The 27,269-nt window shown below is 41.6% G+C and overlaps 1 long non-coding RNA gene across 1 annotated transcript; it reads left to right on the top strand.

The window, feature by feature from the left end:
- The first annotated feature begins 103 nt into the window (after nt 1–103).
- LOC141583620 (uncharacterized) lies at nt 104–23,680 on the top strand. Its single transcript, XR_012516316.1, has 4 exons — nt 104–401; nt 2,286–2,446; nt 22,927–23,045; nt 23,126–23,680. It is a non-coding gene; the product is annotated as an uncharacterized LOC141583620 (long non-coding RNA).
- The last annotated feature ends 3,589 nt before the right edge of the window (nt 23,681–27,269 follow it).

The following is a 27,269-nucleotide window of genomic DNA, read 5'->3' on the forward strand; positions in this document are numbered from 1 at the left end:
CGCGGCGTCTCCAGCAACCAATCAGATCCGCTTCTGGTTTCTTACTCCGCCTTTGGGTGGCCGACGGCTCGTCCTCTAACCGCTGATTGGTTCCTAGACGACCTTTGAAAGACGCGCGGGAGGCGGGCCCTGTGAGGCGTTGATTGGCTGGAAGGGTGCCCACCTCCTCCCGCCAGTTGGGAGAGTGAAGGGGCGGAGTCGGGGCGAAAGCGTCAGAAGGCGGCCCTAGAGTTTGCGGGGACGCTAGAAAGCTGTGCTTTCTGATGGCAGGATGTCACCGTGGTCCATAGGGTTGGGAGTTTTTGTGTTTGTGACAGAGGTCGTAGTAGGTTGCCCAGGCTGGCCTCGAACTCTTGGCCTCAAGCAGTCCTCCTGCCTCAGCCTACCTTGTAGCGGCTAAGGTAGGGAGTTTTTGTTTCTTTAAGTTGTAAATTTTTTCTTATTTTTTAAGGGCTCGGGGAAGCACTGGATTGGATCGTCACATGACAAACACATCACATAGACTTTGTAATTATATATACACATACAAATACTAGGGAAAAAACTAAAAAATCTAGAGTATAAACATATTTTACATGCTTGACGTTTTATTTATCACTTCAGGAACTAGACAAGTGACAGTGTAGATCAATCTTCCTGTCCCCCAAATAGGAATTAAATTATATTGTGTGAAAGGGAGATTATAAGATGCCGGGTAAGATAGGTCTAAGGGCCAGTGTTCCTACATAATTAGCTGTAATCTTTGAAAAAAATTTTGAGTATGTCTCCCACTTCTCCAGTCCCCATTGAAGTAGCCATAGGAAAGGAAGTCACCTAGAGCAGATCTGAGAAAAAATATGCAGAAATTTCAGCTCCTGATTCGTGTTGGGAAAGCCAATGGGTATAGAGCTATTAGAAGAAATTACTTAGTAAAGAAGGTATCACAGTTTGACTTAGAGACTGTATTAGTCAGGATTGCCTGAGGAAAAAAAATGAATAGGATGTGTATACATGCATTTAGACACAGATTTATTTTAAGGAATTGGCTCCTGTGCTTGTGGAAACTTGATGAGTCCAAAATCGGATGGAGGGAGGTCAATGTACTGGAGACTCAGGAAAGGCTGTAATTCAAGTCCAAAGGCTGTTGTAGAACAAAGAAGAGACAATGTTGCGTGTCGTCTGAAGGCTGTCTACTGGCGGAATTACCCCTTGGTCAGGGCAGGGTCAGGCTTTTGTTCTATTCAGGCCTTCAACTGATTGGATGACACCCATCCATATTACTGTATAGAGGGCAATCTGCTTTACTCAGTGTCTCCCAATTTAATGTAAATCTCATCCAAAAACACTTTCACAGAAACATCCAGAATGGTGTTTGTTCAAATAACTGGGCACCATGGCCCAGCCAAGTTGGTGCATAAAATTAACCATCCTAGAGCTCCACAGAGATTTTCCATACTCAGGAAATCCTTTTAGATCTGTGCTGTTCAATATGGTGACCGTATTGGCTAATTAGCTCCGCAATCAAAGGCTAAATTAGAAAACTAAATTTTTGCGTGAACTCAAGGGCTACTTCGGAAATACCTGCCCTCTTTTAATATAGATCTGCTTCCTCAGACGAAGTCCTTAGGGTTCAGGAACAGACCACACCCATCACATATTTATAGCTATTGGTTTTTTTTTTTTTTTTTTTTTTTTTTTTTTTTTTTTTGAGACGGAGTTTCGCTCTTGTTACCCAGGCTGGAGTGCAATGGCACGATCTCGGCTCACCGCAACCTCCGCCTCCTGGGTTCAGGCAATTCTCTTGCCTCAGCCTCCTGAGTAGCTGGGATTACAGGCACGCGCCACCATGCCCAGCTAATTTTTTGTATTTTTAGTAGAGACGGGGTTTCACCATGTTGACCAGGATGGTCTCGATCTCTTGACCTCGTGATCTACCCGCCTCAGCCTCCCAAAGTGCTGGGATTACAGGCTTGAGCCACCGCGCCCGGCTTATAGCTATTGGTTTGATGTGTAAGTTTGCATTTCATATTAGAAATGGTCATGGTACTGTGTACAAGAGAATGTAGGTTGGTATGTATAGCTAGACGTAGAGTCCTGCCTTTGATCAAATAACTAGTTTTTAAGGTGCACCTATGTTTTTTTTTATGGTTAGGATTGTAGACTCTTTAAGCAGAGTGGCACAGTTTTAAATATATTTGCATATGTTTGAAAGTAAACCAGGCTGGCCCCGGGTGAAATTGTGAAATATGGTTGGCCCTTGGTGTTTTGGGCCCTCATTCCTCATCTTTGACCTTCCCCTCTCAAAGGCAAGAATCCATAAAGCTGGGCTGGTGTGTTGGAGGAAAAGGAATGGTGGAAGCATCTGCTATGCTTGCTTTGCTACGAAGCCACTGAGGGATGAACAGTTCCAGAAAGTGGTTGAGCTGTGGAGTGTGTGGGATGATGAAGCATACTCAGAGGGGTGCAGGTGAGTATGCTTAAAAACAAAGTAACCCTCAATGGAGATTGAGCTCTAGGGTGGGAACCAGGTTGTACCCTTGGAAAAGGAATCCTTGACCAGGAATGTTGAAAATGATAACAAAAGACCACAAAAAGCAACTAACATCCAACCTCACATTCAATAGAATAAGCTCATTTAACCGTAGGCATCTTTTGTGTTATTTCCAGGGGGACCATTTAAACCACAGGCTTATTTCCATCCTAATCTCAATATCTTGAGCTCAGGATTTTATTATCAGCTGACCCTTCCCTTCCACTCTCCTCTCTTTATCTGACTCCTGGATGTTGAGAATGCCCACTCTGCCCTATCACCTGTCAGCCTTGTCTCTGGCCATCTTCTGCTCTCTCCCTCAGCTCCATCCCTGACTCCAGCCTTTGAGGAGTGATGATGGTGCTCTTCCTTCCTGGCCTGGTCATTCACTGCCTCATGTCTCTGAGTTTCTGCTGTTTCAACTTTTGCAGACCCCAAACCTGGAATTGCCACTTTTTGCATTTTTTTTTTTTTTTTTTTAAGATGGGGTTTCACCATGATGGCCAGGCTGGTCTTGAACTCCTGACCTCAGGTGATCCACTCACCTAGGCCTCCCAAAGTGCTAGAATTACAGGCGTGAGCTACTGCGCCTGGCCACTTTTTGCATTTTAAGAACAGCTGGGCTGGTTGCGGTGGTTCACGCCTGAAATCCCAGCACTTTGGGAGGCCAAGGTGGGCGGATCACCTGAGGTTCAAGACCAGCCTGGCCAACATGGTGAAACCCTATCTCTACTAAAAATACAAAAAAATTAGCCAGGCATTGTGGTGGGTGCCTGTAATCCTTGCTACTTGGGAGGCTGACACCGGACAATCACTTGAAATCAGAAGGCAGAGGTTGCAGTGGCCAAGATGGTGCCACTACAGTCAGTCTGGGAAACAGAGCCAGACTCCATCTCCAAAGAAAAATAAAAAGAACAGGTGGATATACTTCTTTACATGCTGCTGGGATTGGGATGGAGGCAAGGGATGGAAAGGAGGAACGTAGATGGATAGTACAGTGGGCAAAGCACAAGAAGTGGCTGTTGGTACAGCAAATGAAATAAATTTCTTTTAATTGTGTGTGTAGAGGACTAAATTATGAAAGATGTGCCGGGTGTGGTGGCTCAAGCCTGTAATCCCAGCACTTTGGGAGGCCGAGGCGGGTGAATCACAAGGTCAAGAGATCGAGACCATCCTGGTCAGCATGGTGAAACCCCGTCTCTACTAAAAAAAATACAAAAAATTAGCTGGGCATGGTGGCATGTGCCTGTAATCCCAGCTACTCAGTAGGCTGAGGCAGGAGAATTGCCCAAACCCAGGAGGTGGGGGTTGCGGTGAGCCGAGATCATGCCATTGCACTCCAGCCTGGGTAACAAGAGTGAAACTCCGTCTCAAAAAAAAAAAAAAGATGTGATATTAATCTACATATGTTATTTATAGATACTAAAAGTACAGCAAAGAGAAAAAAAAGAACTTTAGTGTTGTTATTTTTAAACAAATTTAACTCATTGTTTTATTTTTACTTATTCATTCTATTATTATTATACTTTAAGTTCTGAGGTACATGTGCAGAACGTGCAGGTTTGTTACATGGGTATACATGTGCCATGGTGGTTTGCTGCATCCATCACCCTGTCGTCTACATTACATATTTTTCCTAATGCTATCCCTCCCCATCCCCCCGACCCCTGCAAGCCCTTCTCTAGCCTCCCATCCCCCGACAGGCTCCCGTGTGTGATGTTCCCCTCCCTGTTTCCATGTGTTCTCATTGTTCAACACCCACTTATGACTGAGAACCTGTGGTGTTTAGTTTTCTGTTCTTGTGTTAGTTTGCTCAGAATGATGGTTTCCAGTGTTATCCGTATCCCTGCAAAGGACATGAACTCATCTTTTTTTATGGCTGCATAGTATTTCATGGTGTATATGTGCCACATTTTCTTTATCCAGTCTATCATTGATGGGCATTTGGATTGGTTCCAAGTCTTTGCTATTGTGAACAGTACTGCAATAAACATATGTGTGCATGTGTCTTTATAACAGAAAGATTTATAATCCTTTGGGCATATACCTAGTAATGGGATTGCTGGGTCAAATGGAATTTCTGGTTCTAGATCCTTGAAGAATCACCACACTGTCTTCCACAATGGTTGAACTAATTTACACTCCCACCAACAGTGTAAAAGAGTTCCTATTTCTCCACATCCTCTCCAGCATCTGTTGTCTCCAGATTTTTTAATGATTGCCATTCTAACTGGCTTGAGATGGTTATCTCAATGTGGTTTTGATTTGCATTTCTCTAACGACCAGTGGTGATGAGCTTTTTTTTCATAAGTTTGTTGGCTACATAAATGTCTTCTTTTAAAAAATGTCTGTTCATATCCTTCATCCACTTTTTGATTTTTTTTTTCTTGTAAATTTGTTTAAGTTCTTTGTAGATTCTGGATATTAGCCCTTTGTCAGATGGGTAGATTGCAAAAATTTTTTCCCATTCTGTTGGTTACCAGTTCACTCTAATGATAGTTTCCTTTTGCTGTGCAGAAGCTCTTTAGTTTAATTAGATCCCATTTGTCTATTTTAGCTTTTTTGCCATTGGTTTTGGTGCTTTAGTCATGAAGTCCTTGCCCATACCTATGTCCTGAATAGTATGGGCTAGGTTTTCTTCTAGGGTTTTTATGGTGTGAGGTCTAATGTTTAAATCTTTAATCCATCTGGAGTTAATTTTTGTATAAGGTGTAAGGAAGGGATCCAGTTTCATCTTTCTGCTCATGTTAGCCAGTTTTCCAAACACCATTTTTAAAATAGAGAATCCTTTCCCATTGCTTGTTTTTGTTAGGTTTGTCAAAGATCAGATGGTTGTATTTATGTGGCATTCTTTCTGAGGCCTCTGTTCTGTTCCATTGGTCTATATATCTGTTTTGGTAGCAGTATCATGCTGTTTTGATTACTGTTGCCTTGTAATATAGTTTGAAGTCAGGTACATGATGCCTCCAGCTTTTTTTTTTTTTTTTTTTTTTTTTTGCTTAGGATTGTCTTAGCTATGTGGGAGCTTTTTGGCTCCATATGAAGTTTAAGGTGTTATTTTTCAATTCTGTGAAGAAAGTCAATGGTAGCTTGATGGGGATAGCATTGAATCTATAAATTACTTGGGCAGTATGGCCATTTTCCTGACATTGATTCTTCCTTTCCATGAGTATGGAATGTTTCCCCATTTGTTTGTGTCCTCTCTTATTTCCTTGAGCAGTGGTTTGTAGTTCTCCTTGAAGAGGTCCTTCACATCCCTTGTTAGTTGTATTCCTAGGTATTTTATTCTCTTTGTAGCAGTTGTGGATGGGAGTTCATTCATGATTTGGTTCTCTATTTGTCTGTTATGGGTGTATAGGAATGCTTGTGATTTTTGCACATTGATTTTGTATCCTGAGACTTTAAGTTGTTTATCTGTTTAAGGAGATTTTGGGCTGAGACGATGGGGTCTTCTAAATAAACAATCATGTTGTCTGCAAATAGAGACAATTTGACTTCCTCTTTTCCTAATTGAATACCCTTTATTTCTTCTCCTTGCCTGATTGCCCTGGCCAGAACATCCAATACTATGTTGAATAGGAGTGGTGAGAGACAGCATCCTTGTCTTGTGCCAGTTTTCAAAGGGAATGCTTCCAGTTTTTGCCTATTCAGTATGATACTGGCTGTGGGTTTGTAATAAATAGCTCTTATTTTGAGATACATTCTATTGATACCTAGTTTAACGAGAGTTTTTAGCATAAAGGGCTGTTTAATTAAGTTTATTAAAGGCCTTCTCTGCATCTATTGAGATAATTATGCGATTTTTGTCTTTGGTTCTGTCTATGTGATGGATTATGTTTAAAGATTTGCATATGTTGAACCGGCCTTGCATCCCGGGGATGAAGCCGACCTGATCATGATGGATAAACTTTTTAATGTGCTGTTGGATTCGGTTTGCCACTATTTTATTGAGAATTTTCATGTCATCGTTTATCATGGATGTTGGCCTGAAGTTTTCTTTTTCATTGTGCCTCTGCCAGGTTTTGGTGTCAGGATGATGTTGGTTTCATATAATGAGCTAGGGAGAAGTCCTTCTTTTTCTTTTGTTTGGAATGGCTTCAGAAGGAATGGTATCAGCTCCTCTTTGTACCTTTGGTAGAATTCAGCTGTGAATCTTTCTGGTCCTTGACTTTTTTTTGGTTGGTAGGCTAATAAATGCTGCCTCAATTTCAGACCGTGTTATTGGTCTATTCAGGAATTCAACTTCTTCCTGGTTTAGTCTTGGGAGGGTGTAAGTGTCCAGGAATTTATCCATTTCTTCTAGATTTACCGGTTTATTTGCTTAGAGGTGTTTGTAGTATTCTCGATTGGTAGTTTGTATTTCTGTGGGATTGGTGGTGATAGTCTCTTTTTGTATTTTATTGCATCTATTTGATTCTTCCCTCTTTTCTTCTTTCTTAGTCTGGCTAGTGGTCTATTTCGTTGATTTTTTTTTTTTTTTTAAACAGCTCCTGGATTAATTGATTTTTTTTTGAAGGTTTTTTTTTTTTTTTAATTGTCTCTATCTCCTTCAGTTCTGCTCTGATCTTAGTTATTTCTTGTCTTCTGCTAGCTTTTGAATTTGTTTGATCTTGCTCCTCTAGTTCTTTTAACCATAATGTTAGGGTGTCAGTTTTAGATCTTTCTTCATTTCTCTTGTGGGCATTTAGTGCTATGAATTTCCCTCTATGCATTGCTTTAAATGTGTCCCAGAGATTTGGGTATGTTGTGTCTTCATTCTCATTGGTTTCAAAGAACAGCTTTATTTCTGCCTTCATTTCATTAGTTATCCAGTAGTCATTCAGGAGCAGATTGTTCAGTTTCCATGTAGTTGTATGATTTTGAGTAAGTTTCTTAATCCTGAGTTCTAATTTGAATGCACTGTGGTCTGAGAGACTGTTATGATTTCTGTTCTTTTGCATTTGCTGAGGAGTCTTTTACTTCCAATTATGTGGTCAATTTTAGAATAAGTGTGATGTGGTGCTGATAAGAATGTATATTCTGTAGATTTAGGGTAGAGAGTTATGTAGCTGTCTATTAGGTTCACTTGGTCCAGATCTGAGTTCAAGTCTTGGATATCCTTGATAATTTTTTGTCTTGTTCATCTGTAGAATATTGACAGTGGGGTGTTGAAGATTCCCACTATTATTGCATAGGAGTCTAAGTGTCTTTGTAGGTCATTAAGAACTTGCTTTATGTATGTGGGTGCTCCTGCATTGGGTGCATATATATTTTGGATAGTTAGCTCTTCTTGTTGCATTGATCCCTTTACTATTATGTAATGCCCTTCTTTGTCTCTTTTGATCTTTGTTGGTTTAAAACCTGTTTTATCAGAGACTAGGATTATGACCCCTGCTTTTTTTTTGCTTTCCATTTGCTTGGTAAATATTACTCCATCCCTTCATTTTGAGCCTATGTGTATCTTAGCACATCAGATGGATCTCCTGAATGCAGCACACTGATGGGTCTTGACTCTTTATCCAATTTGCCAGTCTGTGTCTTTTAATTGGGGAATTTAGCCCATTTACATTTAAGGTTAATATTGTTATATGTGAATTTGATCCTGCCATTTTGATGCTAGCTGTTTGTTTTGCCCATTAGTTGATGCAGTTTCTTCATAGTGTCAATGGTCTTTACAATTTGGTATGTTTTTGCAGTGGCAGGTACTGGTTTTTCCTTTCCATATTTAGTGTTTCCTTCAGGAGCTCTTGTAAGGCAGGCCTGGTGGTGACAAAATCTCTCAGTATTTGCTTGTCTGTAAAGGATTTTATTTCTCCTTTGCTTATGAAGTTTAGTTTGACTGGCTATGAAATTCTGGGTTGAAAATTCTTTTCTTTAAGAATGTTGAATATTGGCCCCCACTCTCTTCTGGCTTGTAGGGTTTCTGCAGAGAGATCTTCTGTGAGTCTGATGGGCTTCTCTTTGTGGGTAACCTGACCTTTCTCTCTGGCTGCTCTTAGCATTTTTTCCTTCATTTCAACCCTGGTGAATATGAATGATTATGTGTCTTGGGGTTGCTTTTCTCAAGGAGTATCTTTGTGGTGTTCTCTGTATTTCCTGAATTTGAATGTTGGTCTGCTTTGCTAGTTTGGAGAAGTTTCACTGAGTAATATTCTGAGGAGTGTTTTCCAACTTGGCTTCATTCTCCCCATCACTTTCAGGTATGCCAATCAAATGTTGATTTGGTCTTTTCACATAATCCCGTATTTCTTGTAGTCTTTGTTCATTTTTTTTTTAACTCTTTTTTCTCTAACCTTGCCTTCTCACTTTATTTCATTGAGTTGATCTTCATTCTCATATCTTTTCTTCTGCTTGATCAATTCAGCTATTGACACTTGTGTATGCTTCACAAAGTTCTCGTGCTGTTTTCTTTAGCGCCATCAAGTTGTTTATGTTATTCTCTATGCTGGTTATTCTACTTAGCATTTCATCTAACCTTTTTTCAAGGTTCCTGGCTTTCTTGCATTGGGTTAGAACATGTTCCTTTAGTTTGGAGAAGTTTGTTATTACCCGCCTTCTGAAGCCTGCTTCTGTCAATTCATCAAACTTATTCTCCATCCAGTTTTGTTCCCTTGCTGGTGAGGGGTTGTGAACGCTTCGAGGAGAAGAGGCATTCTGGTTTTTGGAATTTTCAGCTTTTTTTTGCACTGGTTTCTTCCCAACTTCATGGATTTATCTACCTTTGGTCTTTGAGGTTGGTGACCTTTGGAGGGGGTCTCTGAGTGGACATTGTTTCAGTTGATGTTGAAACTATTTCTTTCTGTTTGTTAGTTTTCCTTGTAATAGGCCCCTGTGCCGCAGGTCTGCTGGAGTTTGCTGGAGGTCCACTCCAGACCCTGCTTGCCTTGGAATCACCAGTGGGGGCTGCAGGACAGCAAAGATTGCTCCCTGTTCCTTCCTCTGGTAGCTTTGTCCCAGAAGGGTACCTGCCAGATGCCAGCCAGAGTTCTCCTGTATAAGGTGTCTGTTAGTCCCTGCTGGGAGGTGTCTCCCAATCAGGATACATGGGGGTCAGGGAGCCACTTCAGGAGGCAGTCTGTCACTTATCAGAACTTGAGTGCTGTGCTAGGAGATCCTTTGCTCCCTTCATAACTGCTGGGCAGGGACATTTAAGTCTGCTGAAGCTGTACCCACAACTGCCCTTTTCCCCAGGTGGTTTGTCCCTGGAAGGTGGGGGCTTTATTTATAAGTTTCTGATGGGCTGCTGCCTTTTTTCAGAGATGCCCTGCCCAGCGAGGAAGGAGTCTAGTGACACAGTCTGCCTCCAGAGGCCTTGTTGAGCTACTGTGGGTTCCACCCAGTTGCTGTGTAAACTTTCTGGTGACTCTGTTTACACAGGTGAGGTTAAGACCATCTACCTGAGCCTTAGCAATGGTGGACACCCCACCCTCTACCAAGCTCAAGGGTCCCAGGTTGAGCTCACGCTGCTGGGCTGGCTGCAAGAATTTCAAGCCAGTGGATCCTGGCTTGCTGGTCTCCATGGGGGTGAGACCTGCTGAGCCAGATCACTTGGCTCCCTGACTTTGGCCCCCTTTTCAGGGGAATGAGCAATTCTGTCTTCCTGGTGTTCCAGGCACCACTGGGTTGTGAAAAAAAAAATGCTGCAGCTAGCTCAGTGTCTTCCCAAATGGCTGCCTCTTTTTGTGTTGGATCCCCGGGATGCTGTTGTTGTAGACACTGGAAGGAATCTCCTGGTCTGTAGGTTGTGAAGACTATAGCAAAAGCACAGTATCTAAGCCAGAGTGACAGAGTGCCGGGAAAAGTCCTGAATAACCTCCGTTGGCTAGGAGAGGGAGTTCTCCAGCCCCATGTGCTTCCTGGGTGAGGCAAAGCTGTACCCTGCTTCAGCTCACCCTCCTTGGGCTGCACCCATTGTCTAACTAGTCCCAATGAGGTGAACCTGGTACCCCAGTTGGAAATGTGGAGATCACCTGCCTTCTGCATTGCTCTCTCTGGGAGCTGTGCACTGGAGCTGTTCCTATTTGGCCATCTTACCAGAAATCAACTCACTGTTTTATTATACTTTATCCTTATTTTTTTTATAAACATGAGGTGAATTAAGAAAAAATAGAAGTGTTAACATATGATAGGACGCTAAGTATAAACATGTTACAATCAAAATAAAGATGCCAATCTTAAGCACATTCAAAGGAGCAAAGCTTTGTTTCAATTCGATGTTTAATGAACCTACCATGGGTCAACCACATGAGATTAATTGTGAAGGAAAAGAAATAGAAGATAAACATATACAAAATATCATTAATGACATGTGATTGAAAATTGTGACCAAAAATGAAGATGTAATTATAGGGATTTTATAGTATTTTAAGTTTTCTGGAATGGAGCCCCTATCATCCCATGAATATATATGTCTTTCACACATTTGAGGTTAGCACAAAAAAAAAAACTTTAAATTTTGTTTTGATTTTTTTTTTTTTTGAGACTGAGTTTCACTGTTTGTCACCCAGGCTGGAGTGCAATGGCACAATCTTGACTCACTGCAACCTCCTCCTCCTGGGTTCAAGCAATTCTCTTGCCTCAGCCTCCTGAGTAGCTGGGATTATAGGGCGCCTACCATGACAATAGGCTAATTTTTGTAATTTTTATTAGAGATGGGGTTTCACCATGTTAGCCAGGCTGGTCTTGAACTCCCAACCCCAGGTGATCCACCCACCTCAGCATCCCAAAGTGTTGGGATTACAGGCGTGAGCCACCACGCCTGGCTGTTTTGATTTCTTATAAAGTTGTTAATTATATAAACACTTAATTGCTTGTACCCTTTTGCCAGGTATGTCACTATCTCTGTATGTGTTATTTGGTTAATAGAAAACTATTAATATATGCTTATGCTTCTTTGTTCCTTGTTTGTCTATTCAAAATTTAAGAAATTAGGCGAGGTGCAATGGCTCACGTCTGTAATCCCAGCACTTTGGGAGGCAGAGACAAGAGGATAACTTGAGTCCAGGAGTTCAAGACAAGCCTGGGCAACAAATCAAGATCCTGTCTCTAAAAATAATTTAAAAAATTAGCTGGGGCCGGGCGCGGTGGCTCAAGCCTGTAATCCCAGCACTTTGGGAGGCCGAGGCGGGTGGATCACGAGGTCGAGAGATCGAGACCATCCCGGTCAACATAGTGAAACCCCGTCTGTACTAAAAATACAAAAAATTAGCTGGGCATAGTGGCACGTGCCTGTAATCCCAGCTACTCGGGAGGCTGAGGCAGGAGAATTGCCTGAACCCAGGAGGCGGAGGTTGCGGTGAGCCGAGATCGCGCCATTGCACTCCAGCCTGGGTAACAAGAGCGAAACTCTGTCTCAAAAAAAAAAAAAAAAAAAAAAAATTAGCTGGATATGGTGGCAGGTGCCTGTAGTCCTAGCTACTTGGGAGGCTGAGGTGGGAGGATCACTTCAGCCCAGGAGTCTGAGGCTACGGTTAGCTATGATTTCGCCACTGCATTCCAGCATGGGTGACAGCAAGACTCTGTCTCCAAAAGAATTAAAAAAATAAAAAATAAAGGATGTTGCCTTAGTGTGCCTGTGCTGTATAGTGCGGTTCTAACTGTAGGTACTAGGCGGAGAGGAAAACTAGAAGAGACTGAGCGATGCTAGCAAAATAAACAGCTGAGTTGAAAAGAGAGTGGAAGGTTAAGGAGGGCTGAAAAGAAGGAATAATAAATGAGGTGAAGGGGGGGTCCTCTGGGAACTGAGGACTGGGATGATACCTGTGGCATCTGGGTCAGCCGACGCCCCTCATTCTTTGTGTTCAGGGTGGGCCCAAAGAACCAAGAGGCAATTGCTGCCTCCTTGGGTGGTCAGAAAAGGTCATTAAAAGAAAAACTTATTTTGAACCACAGTCAGGAATGTGTAAAGTTCAAAAAGAAAGTATATACTTCTTGGTTAGCTGTTGCAATAAGAATCCACATTGGACATAGAATGGAGCTCAGTGGTCAGGAAGAGGTATTGAGAACTAAGTGGTCTTTAACAATAATTAGTAACAGCTGCCATTTTTAAAAAGACTTATTATGTGCCAAGCACTGTTTTAAGATCTTTGTCTGTATCGTTTCCTTTAATTTACTTAGTTTTCCAAAGAGGTGGTTCAAAAAGATGAAAGCAACTTGCTCAAAGTTAATGGCCCAGTCAGTAAGGGGTGGAGCTGGGAGCTAATGGAGGCAAGTTGACAGTAGAGGCTGACACTCTTAAGCACTATGCTGTACTGAATCCCTAGGAGAACTTGGGTCTGTATCTTTTCTATCTGTGCTCAATAGAAAGTCCTCAGAACTTTGTCATAGTGACTTTATTAGTCGGTTCTTTCACTTCTAATAAAGATATTCCTGAGACTGGGTACTTTAAAAAGAAAAGAGGTTTAATTAACTCACAGTTCAGCATGGCTGGGGAGGCCTCAGGAAACTTAGAATCATGGTGGAATGGGAAGCAAACACACCCTTCTTCACATGATGGCAGAATGGAGAAGTGCTGAGCAAAGGAGAGAAAAGCCGCTTATAAAACCATCAGATCTGGTGAGAACTCACTCACTATCATGAGAACAGCAGTGTAGGAGTAACCACCCCCATGATTCAATTATCTCCCATGATGCGTGGGGATTATGGGAGCTACAATTCAAGATGAGATTTGGGTGGGGACACAGCTAAACCATATCAGTAACTAAACATCAGACTAGTAAACTGCACGTATATTAGGTGATCTGCAGAAGTTAATTAAAGATAAAATGGGTCTCATGGTAGAGTTTTACAAAAATCAAATCAAGGAAACTAGGGTGCAGTATCAGGAAGGCATAACTAAATGTGAAAGAGATCATTAAATTGATAACTGTATTAATAAATCTGTTTCAAGAATATCCTCATAGGACAGGGGCTAGCTTAAAGTTCAGAAGAGAGAACCTCTAAAAAATAAAATGGCTGTGTTTTTTCTTTACTTTCCCTGGGAGAAGTATGGCAGAGTCTGGTTTTTTACTTAACCAGGTTCCTTCTCTTCTTGGACACATAGCTAGACTGCATTTCCCTTGCAGTTTGGTGTCCATGTGACTGAATTCTAGCTAGTGGATAGGAGGTGCTGTGAGCCTCTACTGGGCCTGGTTTATAGAGAACCTTGCACAGATGAGCCTTCTTGGTTTTAGCAATAGCTTAAGTCAGAGAAGCGGGTGATCTTGGAAGCCTAGAAGAAAATACCCTGCACATTAATTTTAAGATGTCATTGATTGTAAGATATAATCCAACTTCTGCAATGTTAAATGCTAAAAAAAAAAAAAAAAAGTGAATCTTACTCAAATATGTGAATGGGAATATGTTGATCACTGGAATGTACATCTCCATTGTAATCGATATATGAACATTTGATTTATATGTTGAGTTCTTGTTGGTTTAGTTAGAATGCCTTAGTCCTAAAGGGTTTGATCAATATGTGGTTTGATCAGTACCACTAGTATGTTAGCTCAGTTTTGTCTGCTTTGTTCTCTATTGTTTGCTTAGCACCTGAAAAACCTCTTGCACATGAACAAACGTTTATTGGAGGAATGAATACAAAGTCGGAGGCTGCCTGTGGCTCCATGAGGCCTTGCCTGACAAACTAGTCAGCTCTCCTCAGACTTAGCCATGGGTAGGCTTTCAGATGGTGGCAAGAAACTCAGTGAGTCAGACATTTTACCTTAATGGTTGACAGCATTGTTGGGGGATACAATCTTTTTTGTAAGAAACTTGAAGAAAAACTAAGTTCTGTCATATAGGTAACTAACAATTGTTGAAAAAAGATTAGAGAAAGGAGAAATCAACATAGAAGAGAAATACCTGGGATGGCTTTGCAGAATAACAATTTATTCAACACTGTCAATGTTTCAAGGGCTATTCTAATTTCTTTATATAGTTAGACAAATGGTGGTAGATAGAATTAATGACCCCAATCTTTGTCTCTCTTTGTTGCCACATCATTTGCCATGAGATGCAGTTCCTCCCACTAATAAAGTATATTTTCCAGACCTGTGACTTTAGATTTGGCTATGCAACTTGTTTTGGCCATTGAAATGTTAGTAATTATATACTTTGGGGTGTCCTCAAGACCACCCCACAGTTGAATGACTTGCTAGCAGGACTCACATGACTCAGTATACATTCATAGTCACAGCTATGATTTCTTATAGAGAAAGAACACCAAGCAAAATCAGCAAAGAGAAAGGTGCATGGGGCAAAGTCCAGAGGGAACCAGGTCCAGAGTTCTCTCCCCAGGAAGTCACACAGGACATGACTAACTTTCTTAGCAATGAATTGTGAAAACCCACATGAAGTTTTGTCATAGGGACATGTGTAGAAAAATTACCAATAGGATCCCATGCAGTAGGATGGAACCCACGTGCAGTTATCCCTGTTAGGAGGCCTGGGCTTAGCCGGTGAAAATTAACCCCATTAACCATAAAGGCCTATCTTAGAAAGCCAGACAGTTTCCTCCTTGAATTTCTGTATAAACCTTTTGTTTCTGGCCTGAGGGCATCAGTTCAGGTGCAGTACAACTCTGGGCAGTAAGCTGGAGCCTCCAGGGTCAGGGCAGTTCCATCATAGTCAAGATAAACCCCCAAGAAGTGTAGGGTGTACACGCTACCCCTTAAAACAGAATTTACAATTCTAGGGCATCCCAGGCAGGACATACCTGGGCCAGGCAGGATAGGTGAGCAGTGCAGTGCTGCAATGTAGCCTCCTACTCTAGGGTTCTTACTCCAGTCCCGATAAATTTGGTTCAGTCCTTGGCTTTAGGGAGACTTTCTGAGACAGTCAGTTCCAAACAGCTCTGCTTGTCAGCGACATGGATGGCTTCATTTATCTTATGTGTGTGAACATTTGTAGGTGTGCTGTATGGAGAGCAAGGGGCTAGGTCTGGCCAGCTGCGGGTGCCCTGGTCAGTGCTGGCCCCTTGTGGTCTTGGCTCAGGAGTCAGTTTGCATTCAAAGTGCCTACTCTGAGCTTGGAAAGGTGGCATGGGGAGTTTTCCCTCAACAAAAGGAGGTAGCTTCCAGAAACAGTTCTACATACAGAGGTCATTAATGCCTCTCCACCGCCACCCCATACATCCCATGTTTTGTTTTATCATCCTTGTTACAAAATCAGTATTTCCCATTTCATAATCATTGCTTTGTAGTTTTCCCTAGTCACTTTTTTTTTCATCTCATCACACCCTTTGTCTGAAAGGTTGTATGCAAGGGGACAAAAGCATTTTCAAAGAAAAACAGTTTTATACCACTCAACCAGAAAGGCACATCATGTTCAGGAATCAGTTAGGCAAGAATCCTGAAGTTTCAAAAAATTTCAAAATGATGTACAGTACCTCGCATCTCTTTTGTCCTGATCATTTATCTAGTGAGCAGCCTAGAAAGGATCAACCTCTTTCTGGAAACAGCTGCATTTAATAATCAAACTGCCTTCTATGTTGTGTGTACCAGGAGAAAGGTGAGGGAAGTAGAGTCAGGTTATCAATTCATTATAGTCAATAGCAGCAAATCCACAACACAACAGGTCAACAGATGTAAGACCCAGTGGGACCTGATAGTCTGATCTGTCCGGGTGATGGAGGGGTCACTGTGATCCTTCCATCACAGTCACCCAGGGTGTAGCTTTTGGCAGTAAACACAAGTTAGGGACACAGTCTGCAGATGCATTGAAACACAGAACTGAACAACTCAATTTCAGGTGGTCCCATCAGAGAGTAAACTCTCTTCCCTGAGCTGTATGTGACCCAAGTGGTCCAGCCAGCATCCATGATGTTTTCATAGCGTATGGCTGCATAGAGGAGTGTCTCAAACCTGCACTGGTCCTCAAGTTGAAGTCCTATTCTTCAAACCTATGCCTGTTTTCAGTTGAGCACAGCTTGTCTGGAAGCTGTAACAGCTCGTAATAGATAGCATCAGCATTTAGCTTTAAGTCTCAGGAATTAGGATCTTTGATTTCAAAAATTCAAAAAAAAAAAAAAAAAAAAAGCAGAGGCTTTGCTTTGGCAGCAGCAAAGGCAAACACTTGCAGGGGCAGACAGCTGTGTTCCAAGTCCAGGTGACAAGCAAGGCTTTTTAAAAAATCTTATGATAAATGTCAGTCCAAACTGACCTTCTTAAAATATGCACATCAGGCCAGAAATTCATCAGCCTTTCTAAGGGTCAGACATCTGATTTCAAAAGAGTTCATTAGCAAACTAAAAACTGGTCTTTAAAATTCTAAAAATGTATCTCTATCTGGAGATTGCTTCTCTTTTTCTCATGTTACCTCCTTTTTCCCTGAGGCTCTAATTGGCAAAAATAGTAAAAATCATCAGTTATGGAGACTAGCTCTGTTTTTACTACAGGCCTATTTCAGAGACATTGTAGATTCAAGTTTCAGATTGCCTCAATAAAGTGAGTTACCGAAATTTTTTAGTGTCCCAGTACATAGTTATATTTACACTGTACATACTGCTGTATATAGCATTATGCATGTGCAAATACATTACGTCTAAAAATGTCCACACCTTAATTTAAAAATACTTCATTGCTAAAAAATGCTAACAATCATCTGAGCCTTCAGGAAGTTGTCATCTTTTTGCTGGTGGAAGGTCTCGCCTTGATGTTGATGGCTGCTGACTGATCAGTTGAAGACTGGTTGCTGAAGTTTGGGGTGGCCCTGGTGATTTCTGAAAATAAGACGGCAGTGAAATTTGCCACCTAGATTGACTCTTCATTTTGTGAAAGTTTTCTCTGTAGCATGTGATGCTGTTTGATAGGAATTTGCCCATGGTAGAATTAAAAAATTGGAATCAGTCCTCTCAAACCCTGCTGCTGCTTTATCAATTGCTGATGTAATATTCTTATTCCTTTGTTGTCATTCTGACAGTGTTGACAGCATCTTCACCAGGAGCGGATTCCATCTAAAGAAGCATTTCTTTTGCTCATCCATAAGAAGCAACTCATCATTCATTCAAGTTTTATCATGAGATTTCAGCAATTTAGTCACATCTTTTTCTTCTAGTTCTCTTGGTATTTTTACCATGTCTGCAGTTACTTCCTCCTTTGAAGACTTGATCCCCTGGAAGTCATCCATGACGATTGAAATCAGCTTCTTCCCAACTCCTGTTAATGTTGATGTTTTGGCCTCCTTCCACAAATCACAAATGATCTTTATGCATTTAGAATGGTGAATCCTTTTTGGAGGTTTTCAACTTACTTTTCCCAGATTCTTCAGAGGAATTACTACCCATGACAGTTATAGCCTTACAAAATGTATTTCTTACATAATGAGACTTGAAAGTCAAAATTACTCCTTGATCCATCAGCTGCAAAATAGATGTCATGTCAGCAGAGATGAAAACAATGTTCATTTCCTTGCACATCTCCATCAGAGCTCTCGAGAGACCAGTTCATTGTCAATGAGCAGTAATATTTTGAAAGGAATCTTTTTCTGAACAGTAGGTCTCAATAGTAAGCTTAACATATTCAGTAAACCGAGCTGTAAAGAGATGTGCTGTCATCCAGGCTTTGTTGCTCCATTTATGGAGCACAGACAGAATCAATTTAGTGTAATTCTTAAGGGCCCTAAGATTTTTGGAATGGTCAAGGAGCACTGAGTTCAACTTAAAGTCACCAGCTGCATTAGCTTCTAATGAGAGAGTCTGTTCTTTGAAGCTTTGAAGCTGGATATTGACTTCTCTCTAGCCATGAGAACCCTAGATATCATCTTCTTCCATTAAAAGACTGCTTCATCTATACTAAAAATCTGTTGTTTGGTGTAGCCACCTTCATCAATGATCTTAGCTAGATCTTCTGAATAACTTGGTGTGGCTTTTCCTTCAGCACTTGCTGCTACACTTTGAAAGAAGTTTTGGGACACAGCTTCTTTCCTTAAACCTCATGAACCAACCTCTGCTAGCTTCCAGCTTTTCTTTTGCAGCTTCCTCACCTCTCTCAGCCTTCATAGAATTGAAGAGAGTTAGGCTGGGCATGGTAGCTCACGCCAATAATCCGAGCACTTTGGAAGGCTAAGCGGGGCAGATAGCTTGAGGTCAGGAGTTCGAGACCAGCCTGGCCAACATGGTGAAAACCCATCTCTACTAAAAATACAAAAATTACCCAGGTGTGGTGATGCATGCCTGTAATCCCAGCTACTTGGGTGGCTGAGGCAGGAGAATCTCTTGAACCCAGAAAGTGGAGGTTGCAGTGAGCTGAGATCACGCCACTGCACTCCAGCTTGAGCGACAGAGTGAAACTCTGTCTCAAAGAGAAAAAGCAAACAAACAACAACAACAGCAACAAAAAAGAACTGAAGAGCATTAGGGCCTTGTTCTGGATTCTGGATTAGGGTTTGGTTTAAGGGAATATTTTGGCTGGTTTGATCTTCAACCCAGGACACTCAAACTTTCTTCATATCAGCAATAAGTCTGTTTCACCTTTCTGTCATTCATGTGTTTACTGGAGCAGCACTTTTAATTTCCCTCAAGAACTTTTCTTTGCTTTAACAACTTGGCTAACTAGTACAAGAGACCTAGCTTTCAGTCTGCCTTGGTTTTTGACATGCCTTCCTTACTAAGCTTAATCATTTCTAGCTTTTGACTTAAAGTTAGAGATATATAACTGTTTCACTTGAATACTTAAAGAGGCCATTGTAGGATTATTAACTTGCCTAATTTCTTTTCTTTTTTTGAGATGGTGTCTCCCTCTGTCACCCAGGCTGGAATGCACTGGTGCAATCTTGGCTCACTGCAACCTCTTCCTCCCGTGTTCAAGCGATTCTACTGCCTTAGCCTCCTGAGATTACAGGCGCCTGCCACCATGCCTGGCTAATTTTTGTATTTTTAGTAGAGACAGTGTTTCACCATGTTGATCAGGCTGGTCTTGAACTCCTGACCTCAGGTGATCTGCCTGCCTCAGCTTCCCAAAGTGCTGGGATTACAGGCTTGAGCCCCTGCACCCAGCTTAATTGGCCTAATTTCAGTATTGTTGGGGATAGGGAAGCCTATGAAGAAGGAGGGAGGTGGGGGAATAGCTGGTCCATCGAGCAGTCAGAACATATACAACATTTATCAGTTACGTTTGCTGCCTTATACAGGGATAGTTTGTAATGCCACAAAAATAATTACAATAGTAACATAAGAGATCACTGACCACAGATCACTATAGTAATAATAAAAAAGTTTGAAATATTGTGGGAATTAGCAAAATATGACACAGAGATATGAAATTGGCACATGCTATTGAAAAATGACACTGATAGATTTGCTTGAGGCAGGGTTGCCACAAACCTTCAGTTTGTAAAAAACCTGCAATATCTGCAAAGTGCAACAAAGCAAAGTTCAATAAAATGAAGTATTCCTGTACTAACAGAGTTCACATTCTGATTCACTCACTGGTGGCAAAAAGTAAGAACCTTGTGTCTCATTAACACTCTTTCTTTGCAACTTTCCCTGATTGAAATGATCCCAGTAGTAATTATGAGATTATAAGCATGTAATATTTTCCATCAATTTTTATCATACTTGCAGATGCAATAGTCACAAAACAAGATATTTTTAAAAATTTATTTTTTTCTCATTGCAAATTTACTCAAATCTCTAGCAGTAAATTCAGCATTTATAGGGTTAATATTCCAGCCTGTCAGGGAAGATTCTTGCTAGAATGCAAGGGAATAGGAATGGTTACTGTGGCAGTGGCAGCAGCTAGGCTGAAGACTGGACAGAATGTCTTTTTCTTCCCCTGCCCTACTCCACTTTCTGGTTTATCGAAAGCTTTGTCTAGCCCTGGATTGATTTAATGGTTCCCTCTACTTACTTGGAGGAAAGAGCAATATGAACTTTTAAACTCTTAATTTAAAATGTTTAGAGACAGGGTCTCCTTCTGTCACCTAGGCTGGAGTACAGTGTCACAGTCATAGTTTACTGCAGCCTCCAACTCCTGGGCTCAAGGGAGCCTCCTGCCTCAGCCTTTCAGGGATCCAGGACTATAGACAAGCACCACCATGCCTGGCTAATTTTTTATTTATTTACTTTTTGTAAAGATGGGATCTCGTTATGTTGCTTAAGTTGGTTTTGAACTTCTGGCCTCAAGTGATCCTCCTACCTTGGCCTTCCAAAGTTGTAGGATTACGGGCATGAGATTCACTGCACCAAGCTCTTTTTAACATTTTTAACTCATCCAAAACTCACCTTTGGGTATTTTTGGTCCTTTTTCCTCCCAATTAGAGGAAAGAAAGAAAACCAAAGGTATCACTAGAGCTGTACTTTTTCCCCTTCTCACTTTAGCCAGAATAGCTGAAAATAGCCAGGTGATCCAGTGAGTGAATCTTCTTTCCTGGGGAGGGATCTATTATTTAAAAATTCCATAGGTAACTTTTAACTCACAACACTCAGCAGCTCAGCTGCTGTTTCATATCATGGGTAACTTTATAGCCATCCAGGCATTAAAGCTTTGTCACCTCCTGTCCCTTAATCCCTCCTTGAACCAAAGAATGCATTTGTCATATTTCATTGAGTCAGAGTTGGTCTAGAGAATCCTGCTTTTGACACAAAATATATGTCAGGGAGATCCCTAAGACCACTTCCATATTTGAGGATTCACTAGGATTGACAGGACTCAGTATGCAGTTGCACTCAGAGCTAGGAATTGTTAGAGTGAAAGGATACCAAGCAAATCAGCAAAAAGAAAGGGACAGGGGACAAAGTCTGGAGGAAACTAGGTTCAAGCATCCACATATACTCTCCCAGGGGAGTCACACAGGATGTGCTTAATTCTCCAAGCAATGGGTTGTGACAACACGTGTGAAACTGATACCAGTAGGAGACAGGGAAATACTGGATAGAAGAGGGCAGTTCCCTGGCAAAGGCCCCACCCTCAAGCCTGGATACCCACAGCCCTAAATGGGAACAAGCATTCCAATTTTTGTGCCCAAAAGTTTCCTTTTGGCCCTCCATGCCTCCCTGTCCTGTACCCATATATACCCCAAACCCCTGGCTCCAGAGGGAGACCAGGAGATGATCAGAGAGCAGAAGGATGACAGAATGGTGCATCAGAGAGAAGAGAAGGAACATCCAAATGCTGAGGAGTTTGACTGGGGATGGTGGGAGAGAGATCAGCTACTGGGTGGCCAGACTCCAGGGAAAGATCATCTTCCTGCTTCATCCCCCTTCAAGTTCTCCATCTTTCCCACTGAGAGCCACCTCCACCCACTCAGTAAAACCTCTGCTTTCACTGTCCTTCAAGTCCATGTGTGATCCAATTCTTCCAGAATGTGGGACAAGAGCTCAGGATATAAAAATCTGTTGCATTGGCTCTCTGTTCTTGCAAAAAGGCAGAGGGTCTACTGAGCTGATTAACACTTAAGCTGTCCACGGACAGCAAGGCTAAAAGAGCGCACTGTAACACACACCTTCTTGGGCTTCTGCACCTGTCTGCATGCTCTCCCTCCTGTAGGGGGTTTGAGCAGCGGTGGTGAGCTAACAGATGAGCCACACCCCTGTTGCCATCCTGCGAAGGGGGTCAGGGGACTCTCCTGTTTCAAAATGTTGTCTATCAGGGAAACTCATTAGAGACTTGGTGATCAGAGTTTCTAGTGGGGGCTGATCATGCAGGCATGTTTGCCTAGCATGTACGAAAATTTTTCAGACTCCTGGAAGGAAAGCAGATCTTCAGGATAAACATATTGTTTCCACAAAATGCTTAGGTATAGTGAACGTTTCTTATTTAATGTGAACTCTCCCCAAATTCAAGTTCCCAGATACCAGACAAGGGCAATCTTGCAAGCAGATTTTTCTAAGGACAGCAGTATCAGGCTTGCTATACTCTTTTCTGCACAGTATGATATGGCGAAAAGTTCAAAAAGTTTTTGGCCAATCAAGCTGGTCCTTGTTTCCCTCTTCTGTTATGATGAGAAACACACTCCTGGTGTAGCCCACTTCACTGAGGAGGAATATATGACATATAGGAAATAAAGCTAGGTCTCCAGAAGACCTCAGACAAAATCAACCAACAACCCTGAGCGGTCTCCATATGTGAGGAACTGAGCCGAGTTAGGCAGAGCTGTCCAGCTGAGTCCAGCTTAGGTAAGCTGACCCTCAGTCAATTCTTAGGTGACCCTTACATCTGTGAGAATAATCGTTTTAAGCCACTGCGTTTTGGGGTGGTTTGTGGCAGTACCTAAATGATACACGAATTTAACACTCCCAATAGCACTATTAGGTATAATTATTATTATTATTATCATTATTATTATTATTATTGAGACAGGTTCTTGCTCTGTCACCCTGGCTGGACTACAGTGGCATAATCTCAGGTCACTGCAACCTCTGCTTCCTGGGCTCAAGCAATCCTCCTGCCTTATTCTCCCAAGTACCTGGGACTACAGGCACATGCCACCACACCCAGCTAATGTTTGTATTTTTTTCCTTGCAGAGATGGGATTTTATCATTGTTGCCTAGGCTGATCTTGAACTCCCAGTCTCAAGCAGTCTGCCCACCTTGGCCTCCCAAAGTGCTGGGATTACAGGCATGAGCCACTGTGCCTGGCCAAGGTAAATATTATGAACTTCATTTTATAGATGAGGAAACTGAGAAAACCAAAGAGGGAAATTAAGGTCCCATTTTTCCATAGTCCCACAGCTTCTAAGTGGAAGGGCCAGGATCTGAAGGCAGAATTTCGGCTCCAGAGCCTGCATGCCTAACAATTGCTTTCCGCCGTCTTGGAGCTTCAGCTGGAACTGGGAGAATGGCAAAACCTCAGGTAAGAATAGGCACATCTTGTAAGGAAAAGCAGTTGGGAGGCCAGCAAGAGAGAAGAGAAATAATTGTGTTGGAGAATCATGGAGAATCATGCTAGAACCTTCCTCTCCTACCTTTATTTTGAATGTAATGTTGTGAAGGCAAGCTTTGAGATCTCAGGGGAAAAATGGAAAATAAATCTCAGAATCATGTTGAGAAAACCTCGATGATGATGATGATTAATAGAGACTGAGCATCTGCTAAGTGGTGGATACTGCTCAGCACTTGTAGTAATCATTGGTGCTGTCCAAAAATACCTTCAGTTTTTCTCCAGGGCCCACAGTAGACTTTCACTTTCTTGGTTTCTGGAAGTAGAGATGGCCAACTGATTGACTTTAGTCCAGAGTCAACAAACTACATCCTTCAGCCTGTAAGCTAAGATTGATTTCTACATTTTTATAGCATCGTAAAAAAAAATAAAATAAAATATGTGAAAGAGACCATATGTGGTTCACAAAGCTGAAACTTTTTACTATCTGGCCCTTTACATAGAAAGTTTGTTAATCCCTGCTGTAGTCAATACATTGGCAATGGAGGTGGCATGTGTCACATTCAGGTGGAAGCTTTTAAGAGCCAGTGTATATTTTCCACTTCATTTTTTCTTCTCTCCTGGTTGCAGAGAGAGGATCTCAGTCTGGAGTGAGGATGGCACGGGTGGAGCCTTTACCTGACTTGCCATGGACATGCAGTATGACAAAGGCATAACATTATTGTGATTTTAAATCACTGAGACTTTTCTTTTTATTACTGAGGAAAACCTAGACTATACTGACTTATATAGCGCTTTACAGACATTTAATCCACACAATTGCCTTATAAGATATTATACCTTCCTTTTGAACTGTATCTTGGATCAGATAATTTAAAGCACATGACTACCTCCATACTCCATATCATCATCATATCTCTCTTAGACTATTGTCACAGCTCCCGATGGCTTTTCTGATGGCATTCCTGCCTCTTATGGACTGTTTTTATTAGTCAGAGACATTCTTTAAGAATTATAATAGATTATTCCAGGATTTCCTTTGTGGCAATGACTGGCTAGGTGGTTTGGGCTGGTTTTCCCATGTAATACAACCAGGGAAGCTGGATAAAAATATTTAAAAAAACGTGTCAAGGCATCAGAGAGCTACCAAGGAAGTGACAAATTATAGGGCAAAGATTTGGGAGGGGAGAGGGATGGAGAGATGTGGGTCTGGCATTTGGGGCAATTTGCCCCTAATGGCTGGTTTTAATTCTGAAAGTGGAGCTGAAAATCTGGGAAGCTGAGTGGAGCTTTCTATGGACTTACAGTGCCAGTAGATAAAAAATTTGGGTTCGAGGCTTGTTGAAAAGGAGGGTCTTGATAAGCACCCAAGGCTTTCAAGTGGGACTCTAAAGGGCCATACCCTAGGAGTAAGAGTGAATGAAAGTAGACCAGTTTCCAGAGGATCTGATGCCAGCTCTGAATCATCTCAATTCCTATCTGCCTTAAGGTAGTCGGAAGTGGCTAAAACACCATAAATCAGCCTTGATTTATTATTTTGTTGGTAGTCTAGACCAGGGTTTCTGAACCTGAGCAGTACTGACATTCTGGACAAGGTAATTCTTTGCTGTGAGGGGCTGATCTGTGTATTGCAGGAGGTTTGTTAGCATCCCTGGCCTTTACCCACCAGATTCCAATAGAACCTTCTCAGTCATAACAATAAAAATGGCCATTGCCAAATGTCCCCAGGAGGGCAAAAGGCAGATTCACTTTATAATGTGCTATATCTCTAGCTGTTACCTTGTGAATACCACCAAAATGCTGAGGAAATGTTCTCTTAGTATGTGACAACTATTATCCGGTTCCACGGACTTTGCTCATGTCACTGATGAATGAATCCAATTCTTTGTTGTTTCACTTTTGTCTTGTTCATTAATGTGAATGAATGCACCAGTCAACATTCATGCTATGGCTACACTTGTCCATCACTTAAAAGCATACAAGAGTTTGGCAAAAATCAACAAAAACATTTTATGAGAATCAATTGGCTATATGAAATTTACCATAAGGAGTATTTGTACCTTTTATTATTACCTGTAAATTGATTTATTTGTTTCAAAGAACTTTTGGATTGTTGACCCTCTCTGTTGTGTGGTTGTTTGCTATTTCAGAAATTTCTGTTTTTTTAAAAAAAATATTTCATTTTTTCTTTTTGCTTAGCTTTAATTGTGTGTGTGTGTGTGTGTGTGTGTGTGTGTGTGTGTGTGTGTGACAGAGTCCTGCTCTGTCACCCAGATGGGAGTGCAGTGGTGCGATCTTGGTTCACTGTAAGCAGCCTTGACCTCCTAGGCTTGGGTGATCCTCTCACCTCAACCTCCTGAGTAGCTGGGACCACAGGCATACACCACTATACCGAGCTATTTTTGTATTTTTAGTAGAGATGGGATCTCGCCATGTAGCCCAGTCTGGTCTTAAACTCTTGAGCTCAAGCAATCTGCCCATCTCGGGCTCCCAAAGTGCTGGGATTATAGGCATCAGCCACCATACCCGGCTGGTTTTAATTTTTATTCTTTTACTTCTTGAGGCAGAGGTAATTATTACTGTGTAACAAGTTACCCGAAAACTTAGCAGTTAATAAAAACATAATCATTTGCTCATTTCCCTTTTTATCAGCCTTGTTCTATTTTCCTCCTTTCTTTTTCTTTTTCATTTTTTTGTTCTTTTCTTTCTTCTCTTTCTGTCTTCCTTCCTTCTCACCTTTCCTTCCTCTGCTTAATTGCTTAAAATATGGGATTGAAATAAATTAAAGATCAGAGCAGGGGTGGTAAACTAATGGCCAACAGACTGAATCTGGTCAGCACATCTTGGTAGCTTGTACAGTGTTCTAATCATTGGAAAAGTCTACATTAAAAAAAAAAAGGGTGAGGTGGCTGGGTTTGTGACTTCTACCTGTAGTCCCAGAGTGTTGGAAGGCTGATGCAGGAGGATTGCTTGAGGCCAGGAGTTCAAGGCCAACCCGAACAACAAAGCAAGACCCCATCTCTACAAAAAAAAAAAAAAAAAAAAAATTAGCCAGACATGATGGCATGCACCTGCAGTCGTAGCTTACTCAGGAGGTTGAAGTTGGAGGATCACTTGAGACCAAGAGTTTGAGGCTGCAGTGAGCTATAGTGACAATGCTCCAGCCTGGGTGACAGAGTTATACCCTGTCTCTCTTAAAAAAAAAAAAAAAAGCAGGGAGCATGGAGGGGCTAGTTTTCTCTTAAAAAAAAAAAAAAAATCAGCTGTGACAGCAAAGGCTCTGTTTTTCCACATGGAAACAATAAGCCAGAGCTACTTTCTTTAATTCTTTCTTTTTAATTCCTTGAAAGCCCATTAGACCTCTTTTAAGCCAAATTATTTGTCCATAAGCTTCATCACTCCCTATTGCTAATTACAATCTTACCTTGCTTAATTCTGTTCTCAGAGTCCCATAGGCATTGAAGCTTGAGGCTTCTGAAATAAAACTGTGTAATCTTTACTTTTCAAATTAACAAGGGGAGTTCCTTCTCTTCAAAAACATCCACCCTCCAACAAAACAACGGATATGAGAAAGTAAAACCAAAACTGAAGGCAACACATAATCAAGCAACCTCTCTTTTTACGTCGCATAGTCACATCTCTAGTTACTCTTATGAGTGGAGGTACAGGAAAGGAGGAAGGGATTGGTCTAATAAGCCATGTACTGGTTAGTTCTGGTAGTTCTCCACAGTGGGTGGCCAGTGCCCATGGGATTATTATGGAGCAGAGGGCTAACCACTTTCTGAATACCTCCTTACACATCTTCAGGCCAGATACAAATTGTATTAGTTAGGGTTCTCTAGATAACAGAATCAATAGCAGATACACACACATGCACACTATCTATCTATCAACGAATCTACTAACAGATCAAGACCACCAAATTCTGCAGGGTGGTCTGGAGATCTACAAGAGCTGGCACTGCATTTCAAGTCCAAAGGCCGTCTAC

The sequence above is a fragment of the Saimiri boliviensis genome, chromosome 2, assembly GCF_048565385.1.
Source record: "Saimiri boliviensis isolate mSaiBol1 chromosome 2, mSaiBol1.pri, whole genome shotgun sequence".
Taxonomy (NCBI): domain Eukaryota; kingdom Metazoa; phylum Chordata; class Mammalia; order Primates; family Cebidae; genus Saimiri; species Saimiri boliviensis.